Source organism: Rana temporaria, chromosome 1 (assembly GCF_905171775.1).
Source record: "Rana temporaria chromosome 1, aRanTem1.1, whole genome shotgun sequence".
NCBI lineage: Eukaryota > Metazoa > Chordata > Amphibia > Anura > Ranidae > Rana > Rana temporaria.
In genome coordinates, this window is record NC_053489.1 from 319,529,328 (window position 1) to 319,546,985 (window position 17,658).

Sequence of the window (17,658 nt, forward strand, 5' to 3'; positions counted from 1 at the left end):
GTTGGTTGTCGGGGTCTGCGGGCGGGGGGCTTATCTCGGAATCCGGGAGACCCCTTTAATAAGGGGGCCCCCAGACGCCGGCCCCCCACCCTATGTGAATGAGTATAGGGTACATCGGCATGGGGCGTGGTCACCAGGTGATGTCACCCGGTGACCCCGCCTCTTATGATGTCACAGTCCCGGGGCATGATGGGACTGTGACATCATAGTTAGTCAGGTTGAAAAAAGACACAAGTCCATCCAGTTCAACCACAAAAAAACAAAATAAAAAACACAGTAAAATCCTATACACCCAACTCCATACCCACAGTTGATCCAGAGGAAGGCAAAAAACCCCAGCAGAGCATGATCCAATTTGCTACAGCAGTGGAAAAAAATCCTTCCTGATCCCCCGAGAGGCAATCGGATTTACCCTGGATCAACTTTACCTACAAATCTTAGTACTCAGTTATATTCTGTACATTTAGGAAAGAATCCAGGCCTTTCTTAAAGCAATCTACTGAGCTGGCCAGAACCACCTCTGGAGGGAGTCTGTTCCACATTTTCACAGCTCTTACTGTGAAAAAAACTTTCCGTATTTGGAGGTGAAATCTTTTTTCCTCTAGATGTAGAGAGTGCCCCCTTGTCCTCAGTGTTGACCGTAAAGTGAATAACTCAACACCAAGTTTACTGTATGGACCTCTTATATATTTGTACATGTTGATCATATCCACCCTAATTCTCCTCTTCTCAAGAGTGAATAAATTCAGTTCCTCTAATCTTTCCTCATAGCTGAGCTCCTCCATGCCTCTTATCAGTTTGGTTGCCCTTCTCTGCACTTTCTCCAGTTCTCCGATTTTCCTTTTTGAGAATTGGGGCCCAAAACTGAACTGCATATTCCAGATGAGGTCTTACTAATGATTTGTACAGGGGCAAAATTATATCTCTGTCTCTGGAGTCCATACCTCTCTTAATACAAGAAAGGACTTTGCTCGCTTTGGAAACCGCAGCTTGGCATTGCATGTCATTATTGAGCTTATGATCAACTAAAACCCCCAGATCCTTCTCCACTACAGATCACCCCAGTTGTACTCCCCCTAGTATGTATGATGCATGCATATTCTTGGCCCCCAAGTGCATAACTTTACATTTATCTACATTAAACCTCATCTGCCACTTAGTCGCCCAATTAGACAGAGCATTGAGGTCGGCTTGTAAATTGGAGACATCCTGCAAGGACGTTATTCCACTGCATAGCTTGGTGTCATCTGCAAAGACAGAAATGTTACTTTTGATCTCAGACCCAATATCATTTATAAATATATTGAAAAGTAAGGGTCCCAGCACTGAACCTTGGGGTACACCACTGATAACCTTGGACCATTCAGAGTAAGAATCATTAACCACGACTCTCTGAATTCTGTCTTTCAGCCAGTTTTCTATCCATTTACAAACTGATATATCCAATCCTGTAGACCTTACCTTACACATGAGCCGTGTGTGCGGAACTGTATCGAACGCTTTTGCAAAATCCAAATATATCACGTCCACAGCCACCCCTCTGTCCAGGGTTTTACTTACCTCTTCATAAAAGAAAATCAGGTTTGTCTGACAACTTCTGTCTTTCATGAATCCATGTTGTCTGCTGCTTAACCTCTTCCATACCGGGCAGTTATACACACTTCCATACCAGGCCTATTCTGGCACTTCTTTCCTACATGTACAAATCATAATTTTTTTGCTAAAAAATTACGCAGAACCCCCAAACATTATATATGTTTTTTTAGCAGACACCCTAGGGAATAAAACGACGGTCATTGAAACCTTTTATCTTGCACGGTATTTGCGCAATAATTTTTCAAACACCTTTTTTTGGGAAAAAAATTGTTTCATGAATTAAAAAAATTTAAAAACAGTAAAGTTAGCCCAATTTTTTTGTAAAATATGAAATATGATGTTACACCGAGTAAATAGATACCTAACATGTCACGCTTTAAAATTGCGCACACTCATGGAATGGCGCCAAACTTCGGTACTTAAAAATCTCCATAGGCAACGATTTGAATTTTTTTACAGGTTACCAGTTTAGATTTACAGAGGAGATCTAGTGCTAGAATTGTTGCTGGCACTCTAACGCACGCGGCGATACCTCACATATGTGGTTTAAACGGCGTTTACATATGTCGGCGGGACTTGCGTGTGCGTTCGCTTCTGCGCGCAAGCTACCGGGGACAGGGGCGTTAAATAAATTAATTTTTATTTCTTTTTTTTTTTATATATATTTATTTCTTTTTTTACACTTTTTTTTTAAATTTTTTTTTTTTTTTTATCACTTTTATTCCTATTACAAGGAATGTAAACATCCCTTGTAATAGGAATGTGTGTGACAGGTACTCTTTATGGAGAGATGCGGGGTCAATAAGACCCCACATCTCTCCTCCAGGCTGGAAAGCATGAAATCGGTGAAAAAAAATTCACCGATCTCATGCTTGTGGTTGCTTAGCAGCCGCAATCGCGGCTTTGTTTACTTACGGGGACCCGGGCATGACGTCATCACATCGCGCCCGGGTCCTCCGACGGTCATAGAGATGACTGGTGACCATCTGGTCACCAGTCATCTCTATGCTTCCTGCGAGCGCCGGACGATTCGTTCTCCGGGCCCCCGATGGCACGGGAGAGCCCGGAGAAGCACCGGATGGCGGCGGGAGGGGGGGGATGTCCCCTCCCGCCGCCTGTAAGAACGATCTAGCGGCGGAACCGCCGCTATGATCGTTCTTACGTTGTGCAGAATCGCCGGCAGTTTAGAAGGATATCTGAATGATGCCTCTAGCTGCAGGCATCATTCAGATAACCACCCGGAAAGCCCAGGACGTCACATGACGTCCACTCTGAACGGCAGAAGTTCTTTGTGGACGTCATTTTACTATGGGCCGGTAGGGAAGTGGTTAAATAGTTTTTTTCCAGCAAGAACTCATCCATGTGGTCTTTTATTAAACGTTCCAGTATCTTCCCAACTATAGAAGTTAAACTAACAGGTCTAAAGTTACTTGGTAAAGACTTTGTTCCCTTTTTAAATATGGGCACCACATTGGCCCTGCGCCAATCCAGTGGTACTATTCTTGTCTTTAATGAGTCCCTAAATATTAGATACAGTGGCTTTGAAATGACAGAGCTCAACTCACCTAGGATCCGTGGATGGATGCCATCAGGTCCAGGTGCTTTATCCACCTTTATTCTGTCTAAATATTTCTGGACCATATCACTTTTGAGCCATTGTGGATTTGAGGCTGTGTCACTCCCACCCCCATTTTGGACATGAGCTCCCCCATGCTCCATTGTATACACAGAGCCGAAGAAAACATTTAATAAATTTGCCTTCTCTTTGTCCCCAGTCACCCACTCTAGATTATTTTGTAAGGGGCCTACATGCTCAGACTTCACCTTTTTACTATTAATATATTTAAATAATTTTTTGGGGTTTGTCCTACTATCTTTTGCAGTCTGTCGTTCGTTTTGAATTTTTGCATCCTTGATTTCCTTTTTGCATATCCTGTTATATTCTTTGTAACATTTAAACAACACTAGTGTTCCTTCATTTTTATATTTTTTAAAAGCTACTTTCTTATTGTTTATAGCTTTTTAAACTTTGACCGTGAGCCACATAGGTTTTATTTTTAGCCTTTTAAACTTATTGCCCATGGGAACATACTTTGCAGTGAGGTTCCACACAGTCTTTTTGAAGAATTCCCATTTCTGTTCTGTGTTCAGCTGTGCCAATAGTCCCTCCCAGTCCAAGTCCTGGAGAGCAGCCCTCATCCTTGGAAAATGTGCTCTCTTAAAATTTAGTGTTTCATAAGAGGCGGGGTCACCGGGTACGCTAGTAAAAGAGCTGGAAGAAGATAGCAGAGGAGCCCGACAGAAGGCAGAAAGCACAGAGAGTGAGAGAAGAACTGGGGAGCGTGGAGAAGGCACCGGATAGCAGGAGAAGAGGCCAGAGAGTCGGAAGAGACCCCCGAAGTCAGAAGAAGACCCCGAAGTTGGGAAAAGACCCCGAAGTTGGGAAAAGACCCCTGAATTCGGAATAGGGCCCCCGAAGCTGCCTAATAAAAGATTCCGATAAGCCCCCCGCATGCAGACCCCGACAACCAACGGCCAGGGTTGTCGGGAAGAGGCCCTTGTCCCAAAGCACCCACCCCCCCATGTTGAGGGCATGTGGCCTGGTACGGTTCAGGAAGGGGGGTGCTCGCTCGTCCCCACCCCCTTTCCTGTCCTGCCGGGCTGCGTGCTCTGATAAGGATTTGGTATGGATTTTGGTGGGACCCCCACGCCGTTTTTTCGGCGTAGAGGTTCCCCTTTAAATCCATACTAGACCTAAGGGCCTGGTATGCCCCTAGAGGGGGAACCCATGCCAGGTTTTTTTTTATTTAAAATTTGGCGTGGAGTTACCCCTCAAGATTCATACCAAACACAGTGCCTAGCACTGGCAGGGATCCAAGTCGGATCACTGTTCATTGAAAGTCAGACATATGTCTGCTTCAAGTCGCAGGGCAAAGTTGGATCCAAAGTAGGACGGCTGTTGTGTCCCACTAGTGTGAACCCGGCCTAAAGGGACGAGGTGGCAAACCTACTGCTAGCGGGGGGTTAAAAGTGCCCCTCTAGCACTAGCACATTTGCTGTCAATGCCCCCCTGCCCCAGTATGAAAGTGCCCTTATTGTCAAAGCTAATTGAATAAGCTGAAGTTAGAAGCTGATTGGTTACTATGCACAGCTGCACCAGATTCTTCTCTGCTCCAATTTTAGTAAATCAACCCCAGTGTGTGAGGTCAGGCAGTTACCAGAACAGCAACTGTTAGAAAAAATAATAAGTGATTATTCAGGCTGAGAGTCTGACTCTCAGCCTGAAGAGTCAGACTCTTCAAATTAAGTACCTTATTTTTTTTGTTTATACTAGAGTTTCATGCCAATGCACACTATCATACCTGCACTCAACACTATCATTTGTGATAAGTGCGTCAGTAAATGTCTCTTTTGAACATGAGCTATGTAGATTGTGTCTGGCTTAAGTTTCAGTCTGAGAACAGGCATACAAAAGTGTAAGTATTTTCTAGGTAACATTCCTAAAATACAAAATGGAATACTTAACTTTCTGTAATTTTAATTTCCTGATGCCCATCAATGGCAGCATACGCATGGTTGGTTGATCCACCCCAGCCAACCCACAGGGCCAATATAACTCTATAAAAGAGAGCGATGCCCCCATTCTCGTAACTAGACTCAATTCAGCCACAAGAATTTGAACAAGGGAGAGGAATATGCTGCCATGGATAGGCACCAGGTAAGTATTCAATTTTCCATTTTCCTGGTGCCTTCATGGCAGCGTACACATGTTAAATAACTCGCTACCAGGGAGGGAGTGCTGAAGAAAACAGAATTTTTATTGACTATACGAAACAGAAAATTCTAAGGTCTTCCTCCCAAAGTCCCGGGAGGTGAAACTAACTGGATCTATTCTGTAGTGAGCCATAAACTTGTAAAACGGGGACCAGCTTGCTGCTTTGCAGATTATCTCAGGGGAGACCTTTGCCAAGGTTGCCCATGAAGATGAAATCCCTCTTGTCGAGTGCGCATTCACTTCCTGAGGAACAGGAAGCCCACTAGCCTGGTAAGCCCTGTATCAGGCAATTGGTAGACCAGACTGTGTGACTGCACAGAGGAGACCAAAAACGCATATAAGTGAGAGAAAAAGATATTTATTAAAAAGGTGAAAAACAAGTGAAAACAACCAGTGCACAACCAACAACAAATAGTATATACAAATCAAGGGGAGATACCGTAATCGTAAACAAAGCCAGGCCGAGATCATACACCAGGGGATATCAGCAAATGGGTAAGGACGGGAACACATCAGGGCAGGGAGAGGATGGATGGACAGGCTGCAGGGCAGGGATCCAAGGTCAACAGGTAACAGGAGGGGCAGGTCCACGATGGGCTCGGGATAGGAATCGAATCGGATCAGGTCGGGTCAGATGAAGGCCCAAGGTCAGAAAGAGAAATACCAAGGCAAGCATATGAGGGCTGTGGTAATTGTCCTCGGGTAACACCTGCGCGCAGGAGGTGCTGCCTGCCCCACACTGCCGGATTACACCCGCTGGTGGATACTGGTACTACGGCCCATGGATCTAACAGCGCTGGCAGCAGGTGAGATCCCCCAACACAGATCCAGGCTGCAAGAAGACACCTGCTGACGAAACGGGCACTGTGATCCACAGGACCACCAGCGCCACCAACGGGTGAACCCCTTCCTAACACCCTGTGTATAATCCGCACAATCCAATGCTGCTTGCCCTTTCCTTGCACCGCTGTGAACTACAAATAATCTTTCATCTTTACCGAGGTGTAGAGTAGCAGAGATGTAGGACTTTAAGGCCCCGTACACACGACCGGATCTATCCGCTGGGATTGATCCGCGGATCAGTTCCAGCAGACAGATCCGGTCGTGTGTAGGCCCGAGCGGACATTTTCCAGCGGATAAAAATCCAGCCGATGGATTTTCCGCGGATAAAAATTCCTTAGCATGCTAAGAAATCTATCCGCTGGAATATGTCCTTCGGACTTATGCGGTCGTCTGTACAGACTCACCGGATAAGTCTGTCCCATCCCATCCCTCGCATGCGTCGTAATGATTCGACGCATGCGTGGAAGTATGTACCTTCAAGGGTCGCGCACGTCGCCGCATCATCGGCCGCGGCCACGTCACCGCGGATGTATTCCACAGGGATTTTGATCTGATGGTGTGTACAGCCATCAGATCAAAATCCACCAAAGGATTTATCCGCTGGAAACGGTCCGGCGGACCGTTTCCAGCGGAAATCCTCTCGTGTGTACAAGGCCTAAGGCTCTTGCTACATCCAATTCATGCCGTTTTGATCAATTTTGTTCTTCTGGGAATACTGGCAGGACCTGATTGGAGTGATATGTGGAAGGGACCTTAGGTACAAATTATTTAATAGTCTGAAGGACTACCCTGTCTGGATAGAAAACGATATAGGGATCTCGAGAGCCAAGGGCTTGAATTTCTGAGACTCTGCGCCCTGATGTAACATCTACTAGGAAGGTCGCCTTCAGTGTAATGTTTTCCAAAGAACAGCCTTCCGTAGGCACAAAGGGAGGTGCTGCAAGACTTCTTCTTGGTGGTTTTAGCGTTATTACCGCACATAGATGGCGTTCTACCAGAGGATTTAGGGCCCATCTGGTGTCTCTGAGAGCGGAGAGGGCCAAGACGTGCACCTTCAGGGTATTAAGGCCTAATCCTAAATCTAGGCCTGACTGGACAAATTACAGCACGTTCTGAACCTCTGGTCTTAGTGGGTCAAACTGCTCTCTTGTGGAGGCCTTCCTTGCCTGAAGCAGAGTTTTGATAACTTGGCTGGAACACCCTACTTCTTCCAATCTCCTCCTCTCAACTTCCAGACCCTTAAATTCAGAGTCTCTGGGTGCGGATGCACAAAGTCTCCCTGAGACAGAAGGTCTTGAACATGTGGGAGAGGGAGGGGTTCGCAGAGGGACAGATGCATCAGCCGGGTGAACCATGGCCTCTGCGGCAAATAAAGAATTACTGCCAACACGATCAGTCTCTCCTTGCTGAGTCGTTGGAGAAAACAAAGCATTATAGGGACTGGAGGGAAAGCATAGGCCAAGTGGAAATCCCATGACTGAGCTAGCGCATCTATCCCCTGCTGATGTCCGGCAGACATATCTTGACAAAAAGAGAGGCGTCTTGGTGTTCATAAGTGAGGCAAAAGGGTCTATTTGGGGGTGACCCCATTATTGACAAATCCAATCGAACAGTGTCTGATTCAGAGACCACTTGTTGTTGTCGGCCTGGACAACGGATCTGCTTGGTGATTCTGAAAGGCTGGGATGTACGCTGCTCAGCAGGTTTAGCAGGTTCCCCTCTGCCTATGACAGAATTTGCTCCACTTCCTGCATCAGGGATCTGTTGTGTGTGCCGCCCTGGTTTTGCACATAGGCCACCGCCGCTCTGTTGTCCATATGTATCAGGAGCGACTTCCCTCAGAGAGGAGGCCAGAAGAGATATGGCCATCCAGGCTGCTCTCAGTTCCAGCACATTGGATACTACGTTGCTGGTGTCGAGCCACCATTTTCCCTGGACCATGTCAGATCTGCAATGAGCGCCCCAGCCTAACTGACTTGCGTCGGACGTAAGAATGGTCCAGGAGATGAGACCGAGATGACAGTGATTGCAGAGGCTTTGGTGCCTTGTCCACCACCAGAGACTGTTCTTCATGCTCAGAGTCACCACTATTTCCTTGGACAACAACTTTCTTCTCCACTGGGCTAAAAATCCCTGCTGAAAAGTCCGGAGGTGCCAGCGGACCCATTTGACCATCGGAATACATGAGGCAAACTTTCCCAGGAGGCTGAGGCATCTCGATGCCAACATAGATTGGCTTGACAAGGCCTGCTTCACCTTCTCTCTGATAACCGAGAATTTTGCCGGTGAAAGGGAAACTGACTGGTTCTGGGTGTTGAGCACCCAGGTATATCATCTCTTGCATTGGAGTGACCTGGCTCTTGGATTGATTGATTGATTATACAACCGAACCTGGTCAGGATATCCACTACCTCCTGTAAGTGTGCCAATAACATTACTCTGAACTATGATAATATCAAAATGTCATCCCCCATTCTCTGAGTGGTGATAGAATTGCTATAACTTTTATACCCTGCATGAGCAAGGTGACAATTTTTCTATGTGGTTTCTTTAAACAGAAGCAACTATTACATGACCTTTACACTATAATAATGTATGGTATATAAAGAACTCCCACCTGTCTAGATTTTAGTGGAAAAATATCAGTTTAGAGGGCTTTGTAGAAATGGGTACAAAAAGAGTTGTGGTTTAGTAGCTTAGATGTAAAATCCTTTTCTTGGAATACATCACGGTACACAGAACCATTAATAATTACTTAGTGGGTTAGATAGTCACCACAGGTGATTGGACACTGGCAACCCTAACTACAAGGCGAGTTCCTCCCCTATATAACCCCTCCCATATGGAGAGTACCTCAGTTTTGTAGCAAAGCAATAAGTGTCCCAATGTTTAATCCCGAAGAGGGGCGGAAGCTCTGTGTCCCGTGATGTATTCCAAGAAAAGGATTTTACAGGTAAGCTGTATTAAAAAATCCTATTTTCTTGCTTATACATCACGGGACACAGAGCCATTGATAATTACTTAGTGGGATGTCCCAAAGCAATGCTTAAATTGAGGGGAGGTAGACACAGATCAGAAACATAGACTGCCATTGGGCCAGAGGATCTATACTGCTGCCTGCAGTACACTACGCCCGAAGGCGGCATCCTCATGCCCTCTCACATCTACCTGGTAGAATTTAGTGAATGTATGGACCGGAGACCAAGTAGCAGTCTTGCATATCTGAGCCATGGAGGCCTGGTGATGCATTGCCTATGAAGCACCCACTGCTCTAGTCGAGTGCGCTTTCACATGAAAAGGAGGAATCTTCTTTTCTAAAGTATAGGCCTGAATAATGACTTGTTGGATCCAACTCGCAACAGTGGATTTCAACGCTGCCTGGCCCTTCCTTGGGCCCTGTGGCAGAATAAACAGACAATCAGTCTTTCGTATCTGAGCCGTAGCTTGCAGATACATTTTTACCGCTCTTACAACATCTAGAGAATGTAGATTCTCTTCCTCCGCAGACTGCAGATCTGGAAAAAAGGACAGTAGGACTACATCTTGATTCAGATGAAATGCTGAAACCACTTGCAGGACCACCCTGTCCTCATGAATAATCATATATGGCTCCTTACATGAAAGAGCCGCCAATTCCGATACCCTCCTTGCCGAGGATATGGCTACAAGAAAAATGTGTTTCTTTGTCAAAAGAACCAAAGAAGCATGGTGCAATGGTTCAAAAGTTTGCTTCTGTAAAACAGACAAAACCAAATTTAAGTTCCATGGGAACACGGTGGATTCAAGCGATGCGCTCCCCGAATAAAAGGGGAGCAGGAAAACTACCATGAGAGCTTTCGTCGAGAAATCCAGCCGTGCGTATGCTCCACCGCAGGTTTTCCCCATAGGTAAATTACCGGCTTAAAAAACGCCAGGAATCCCGTTGGGAAAAAAGAGAACATGTTCTTAGTTTTCCCGCCGGGATTCCTGGCAGTTTTCCTGTTGGGAAAACTGCGATGGAGCATACACACGGCCGGTTTTCCCGGCCAAAAGCTGTCATGGCAGTTTTCCCGACAGACAACCGGTTGTATGTACAAGGCATCAGAATCTCGAAACTTGTGAATGACACAACAAATATTAATGCTAAAAATATCACAAATATGTCAAAACATTTCAGAGAATTTCACAATTATAATCTTGATACTCTTTTCTTTATTGGTGCTGAACAGGTTAAAAAACCCCCTAGAGAGTACCCTGACATTTCCGGGGTGACGGTGGATGGAACACAGCATAAAGTCTCTGCTTACGCAGACGACCTGATGTTTACACTCACGAGCCCCTCGCCCTCACTGTCATGCCTCCTGCAGGAATTCGAGATCTACGGCCAGATCTGGGAGTGGGGATTCCGCAACACCGTCTCCGGGAGCTTAGGGATGGCTTCGACCTGAGATGGACAGACAAGGCTCTGAAGTACCTTGTTACTTACATACCGACATCACTCTCCCGCCTGTTCCAACTTAATTTCCCACCACTCCTGGGGACGGTGAAAAAACTTCTAGACCAATGGAACAGCGGCCTACACTCTTGGCTGGGCCGCTGTAACATTCTTAAAATGTCAATACTACCCAAATTCCTGTATCTCATGCAGGCTCTCCCGGTGTGGATACCGGGAGATTTCTTTAAGCAGGCACATGCCGCCTTCACTAAATTCCTCTGGGCCGGGAAGAGCCCACGCCTGAACAGGAAAATGTTATTGCTCCCGAAACGGCAAGGAGGCCTGGCTATGCCGGACCTCCGCACTTACTATCAGGCGACTCACCTTGGTAGGCTCGTGGCTAGGTGCCGACACACCGATACCAAGTTATGAACGCGGATAGAACAGGGTCAGACCTCCGTCCCTCTCCGCGGGGCCCCATGGTGCTTTGCGGCGCTACCTTTAGAACTTAAACGGCACCCATTGATCGGGGCCTCGACCAAAGTCTGTTCGCAACTATGGACAAAACCCTTTCTCTCTACGCACAACTCCCTGCTGAGGCCGGTAATTGGCCACCCGGGTTTTACACCGGGTTTTCTGGACAAAAAATTTCTCGAACTACGAGAGACGGGACTCATTCAAGTCTCACATTTTAGTAGTGGGGGAAAATGGAAAACCGCCACGGAACTTGCAGACCCAGTGGGCCCATACAAGTTAGACCACATGAGGGCACTCCAACTGGGGCACTTCCTGAGTAGCATGACACCTCCTGACGCCACGCAGCAGGCTCTTACGCCTTTGGAAGAGCTCTGTGTGGGCACCGGTGTAGTTCCCCATGTCTTGTCACTACTGTATGATATACTGCTCACACGGCCCAACGACGACCCAGTTCCATGCCTCCTTAAATGGGAAAGAGACCTGAATCGTACGTTCTCCACCAGTACGAGGCAACACATCCTGGAGCTCACCCATAAATCCTCCATATGCTCCAGAACCCAAGAAACGAATTACAAGATTCTTACTCGGTGGTACAGGACCCCGGCACTGCTGCACACTCTCTTTCCGGAGTCATCGGACGTTTGCTGGCGATGTCAGGAGGAGAAAGGTACCCTCCTACACATATTTTGGTCCTGTACCCGGTTACGGGGGTTCTGGGGCGAGGTGCGCCGGGTAACCCAGAAATTCACAGACCGAGAGATTCCAGATGACCCAGCGTTCTTCTTGCTGCATGCGACAGAGATCCCATTGAAGGTGTACAAAAAATCAGTGATACGCCATCTACTAGATGCGGCCAAGGCCTGCATCCCTCTTACATGGAAATCCCAGAGCCCGCCCACCCTGGCCATGTGGCTCAACAAAGTTGACAATGTCAACCGGCTGGAGGATCTTATCCTTACCAGCCAAAATAGACAAGAAACGTACAAAAATACCTGGCAATTGTGGAATGTGTTCAAGTACTCCACAGAGGGGCAAGGTCTCAGGGAGGAGCAAACGGGAGACTCTGCTTAGGGCATATTCCTGTGTCCCTGTCCGCTCCCTCAGGAATCCCCCCCCCTTACATCCCTTTTCTTCTCCCCACTTACTCTCCTTTTCCTCTCTTCTCTCCCAGATATCCCGGGACTGCTCTGTCTCTACCTTTGCTGTTTTAATATTCTAAGAAAATGGAAGGGGAGCTAGCCACGTGCGGGTCGGACGACCCGGGCGGACCCCCGGTTTGGAGGTTCACAGGGCCTAAGAGTCGGGGCCTGATAGGCCCCGCGTTGGAACATCACATATATACGTAGGTGTAGTATACTGGGAAGTCCCCCACGTTGTCACATCTGGTTTATATAGACACCACATCAGGGGAGATACGGGTGATAAGCTGCACTTTACAACACCACGATGATGTCATTGTTATGTTGAGCTGTTACATGTAAAATGATCTGTAATACTGCACAAAGTGATTGATTGTAATGTTTTGGCCCGCGCGAGCTGGTCTCTCTGTTATAAATAAAAAAATAAAAAACTCCCAAGAGGAAGTGACACTCATCCTATTTTGCATAAGCATGAAGTGTGGTGGATCCATACCCTCAATACTAGAAAACCGTATGGCTTGAATGATTGGATGGACATAAATATTTTTGTAACATAATCTCATTGTTTTGATACATCTATTGTACCACTTTCAACATGTTTTATTTGTTAAAGGAACACTAAAGGTACAATTTTTTTTTTTTTTAAATAACATACATGTTATACTTACCTCCACTGTGCAGATCGTTTTGCACAGAGTGACCCGGATCCGTGTCTTCTGGGGTCCCTCGGCGGCTGTCTCGGCTCCTCCTCGCAAAAGCTTTCCACGTTCATGCGAGCTCCCTCGCATGGTGGAAAGCTTTTGCGAGCGCGCTCCCGTGATACAGCAGCGGCCATAGCCGCCGACTGTATCACTCGGCCCCGCCCCCCGGCGCGCCGCATCATCCGCTGTGATTGACAGCAGCGCCAGCCAATGGCTGCGCTGCTATCAATCCGCCCAGCCTAGCCAATCAACGGCCAGGCTGGGAACCGAGCAGGATGACAAGCACGCGCCCGGGACTTTTCGAACGGTGAGGTAAGTAAAACGGGGGCTCGGGGGGGGGGGGGGGGGGGCGGTGCTGTCAGATGTTTTTTTACCTTAATGCATAGGATGCATTAAGGTAAAAAAACTTTTACCTTTACAAACCCTTTAATGATATGTCCTTCATATGCCTGCTGTGCTTCTTCCTTTCTTTTTTCCATGTGTTTTTAATTGTTTTGATTGCTTCTGATCAGGATGCACCCGCCCCATTTGGAGTGCTTATTTTGTTATAAATATCAGTTTTTAAATCAAACATGTATGCTTTGATGAAGGCTTCTTAGCCGAAACGCATCATAATATAGCCTGTACCCATATAACCAATAAAGTACTTTAAGGCTGCTTTCACACTGGGGCACTGGAGGTGTCGGCGGTAAAGCTCCTTTATTTTTAGCTGCGCTTTACTGTAGTTTTTGCGGTGGTGTTCGGCCCCATAGCGGGGAGCTTTTAACCTCCGCTAGCGTCCGGAAAAGGGTTAAAACCACCTGCAAAGTGCCGCTGCTACGGCACTTTGCCGGCGGCTCGGCCGTGCTGCCCATTCATTTCAATGGGCAGGAGCGGTGGAGGAGCGGTGTATACACCGCTCCTAAGATGCTGCTTGCAGGAGTTTTTTTTAACATCCTGCCAGCGCATCACCTCAGTGTGAAAGCCCTCGGGCTTTCACACTGATACTACAGGGGAGCGGTTTTTCAAGCGCTTTACAGGCGCTATTTTTAGCCCAAAAGCACCTGAAAAACGCCCCAGTGTGAAAGGGGTCTTATTCAAGAGCATCGGAGTTGCCAGCCTTTTTTGAGCCTTTTTCCTGTGTGTTTGGTAGCCCCGCAGGAATGCTATCTGGATCTTCCTCTCGCTTATCTGCCTCAAGTGCCCTGTCCATTTTTCTATAAAGGGTGTGCTCCAGCAGGAAGACTAGAGGGACAGTGTTACTGATACATGCATTGTCGCTGCTCACCATCTTCGTGGCATCCTCAAATGTTGACAGGACAGTGCATGCATCATTAATCAGTAGCCACTGGCGAGGCAAAAAGGTACTCATTGATGCCCCTCTGCTATGTTTGCAGCCGCTACAGCATTGCCAATGTTGAGTTCCACCTGGTGGGCATGTCACAAATGAGGTGGTTGGTGAGCAGATTGAATGCCCACTGAATGTCAGACAGCTGAGCACTGGCATTGTATGACCGCAGACTTTTTTGACCTGCCTCAGCAGATCTTGTAAGGCTGGGTACTTGGTCAAGAAATGCTGCACCACCAAGTTCAGGACGTGTGCCAAGCATGGAACATGTGTCAAGTGTCCCTGTCAGAGGGCAAAGAGAAGGTTGGTGCCATTGTCGCATACAACCATTCCTGGCTTCAGCTGTCATGGCGTCAACCACCTCTGAGTCTGCCCCTGCAGAGCTGACAGAATCTCTGCCCCAGTGTGGCTCCTGTCCCCTAGACAGACCAATTGAAGCACCACGTGGCATCTTTTAGCCTGAATGTTTGCGTAGCCCCTTAAAAACTTACGAAAGCACTGCTGGTTCAGAGTACATCTCTGCAGAAGAGGCCATTGAGGAAGGAGAAGAGGAGGGGGTGGAACAGACAGATGTGGGAAAATCACTACCAGCTTTTTGAAAGCGTGGTGGCGGGACAAGCTCCAACACTAAACCCTGTCCTGCATCCTTCCCACAGAGTTACCCAGTGCGCCGTGAAGGAAACGTCCCTGACCATGCCTGCTGGACCATGAGTCAGCAGTAATATGAACCTTGCTGCTGACCGCCCTGTCCAACTAGGCCAAAACATTGCCTTCCACGACGGTAGAGAGCTGAAATGGCCTTAGGTGAAAATAAATGTATTTTTGGAACCTGCCACTGTGGGGGGCAGAGTCTACCAGCTTAAAAGGCAGCAGTTGGAGTGCTAGCAAGTTGGAAAATTTACCATTTAGACGCTGAGCATGTGAATGGCTCGGACAGTATTTTTTTTTTGCGGTTCATTAACAGGGGTAGTGAAATGTGTCTGCTGAAATCAACTGGTGTTGTACTGCCAGCATATTGGCTGCAAGTACTTGTGGCACCTATTGCTATACCTTCATTACTCTCAGTACAGGTTTTTGAGAGGACTGGAGGTATAGTAGGGGTTGAGATCCCAGATGAGGAGCAAGAAATCTGCCTTTTTTTTATGTAGCGCTACCCCCTCAGGAGCCGCTGGTTAGATTGGGACTGCATGATTATGTTACCTCTGTGATGTGTCTAGGAATGATGATGATGATGAGATGCAATAACGGAATGTCTAAACAGCATGGGTGTCGTTTTCTGTGCTTTTATTTCTTGCCCAACATGGCAAATGATTAACTTGAGGTAGATAGAAATAGGTTGGTTGAAAAGAGAATTTGCAGATTCAGGCCTATGGATAAACGGAAGCAGTTCTGCCTCCAATGGGACTTTAACTCACGTCGCCACTCCAGCCGGAGTGGGTAAAGTGTACCTAGACAGGCCTCTCACACCGACCTGGCAGCCAGAGTATCACTTAGAACTTCTGGGAAGGAACAAGTCTCTGCCACCGACTTGGCTCTAGTAGAATTAGGATTTGTAGTGGGACCTCTGCCACAGGCCCTTTACTCAGGAACATGAATAGTAGAGCGAATCCTCCCAGTAAATATAATTTGCCTGAATCTCCCTCAGGTAGACTTCTTAGTTTTGGGTCACCAACTGATAAGTTGCAGCATACAACTTCTCAGTATCTGGTCACCCAGATCCCCGATGGATCGTCTAAGTCCTGTTGTATCACCTGCCTCCAGGCTCACCTCAGACCGACTCCCCACTGAACAGCATAACTTGCTTGGGATCTCCCTCATGAAGTGTGGGGACCCAGTAAGTCACTGGGGCCCCTTTGCATTTTTAGTTGCTCCGGGCCATGAGGGCCCAGAGTCAGGAACTCCTCGTAGCACGTGAGCCCCGGCCTGGTAGGCCATCTCGCTGGGGCCCGTGATTGTGCGCACACCCTAAAGGTGGGTGCCGCACCTCGAACCAGGAACGGGCGAAGACCCCACAAAATGGCATCTGCCCTAGAAGTACCCTCCCCCAGCATGCCCCGCGAGGGAGAAACTCCTCTGATTGGCTGCTGGCAGGAAGGCGCCACCGCCTGGACCCCTCTGGCACCACCTGTTATCCAAAGATGGAACGGTATCTTTGGAACACAGAATGGAACCACAGGACAGCCCAGCCTGGCAGAAACCCAATTTAACAAATTACATGGATGAGAGCAAAATAACTCTCTCATCCCCCTCTAAATTTAACATAGCACCTGTACTGAAAGTACACAGGCACTACATTTATGATGTGGGTCTTTTAGATGATGTTGCCAACGGACTGCATGGAAGGTCGTCATATGTCTTGTCAAGCATGTGGTGCCCAAGCAGGTGCTGTTCTGGCCACGCTTGACCTGCTTCTGACAGATTGAAACAGCAATGGTGGGATCTACTGCACGTGTCACAAAAAGCCCACATCAATGAACTTTTGGAAGTCAGTGGGGAGTCAGCAGCGCCCTACACCTGTGGAGCTATGTGGTGTGATGCAATAGGGTGGCTGCCCTTAAGCTGACCCCTGGAAGACATCCTGCCTCATTGGAGTTCTGCCTCCTCCTCCTCACTTTCCTCCTCTCTTCTTTCAGGCACTCAAGTACAGTCAGTGACCTCATCATCCCCTCCCTTCTCGTCACTGGAGCAAATTTTGTAGTATGCTGCAGCTGGGGGAACATGGCGGCTAGTTTCTTGTCCTTCTGTGGCACCCCCTCTCTCTAGGCTCACATTACTCCCTTTCTCAACCTGAGTACCAACATCAGAGCCTTCAATTGCTGTGCATCCTCCAGCAGCATGTAACTGACACTATGGTCGAATAATTCTGGTGACTCCTCCGTGCATGATGGTGGGGCTACGGAAGGAGTAACTGTGGACAAGGAGCCGGTGGAATAGGCCGCTTTGGCAGCTGCGTTGGAAGGAAAACTAGTATGAGGCTGGATGGCAGAGGATGAGGAGGATTAGGACAGCTTAGTTATCCACTCCACCAACTTTTCTGCATGTTGTGGCTCAATAACACGGCCAGCAGCAGAAAAAAAAATATATATACTTTACACACTGTATTATATACTGTGTACACCACCTGCACTGTATTATATGCTGTACACCACCTGCACTATATTAGATACTGTACACCGCCTGAACAATATTATATACCATACACACTGTATTACATACTGTGTACACCGTCTGCATTGTATTAGATACTGTACACCGACTGCACCGTATTATATACTGTACAATACCTGAAGTGTATTATAAACTGTACACACTGTATTATATACTGTGTAAACTGCCTGCACTATATTATATACTGTACACCGCCTGCACTGTATTAGATAATGTAC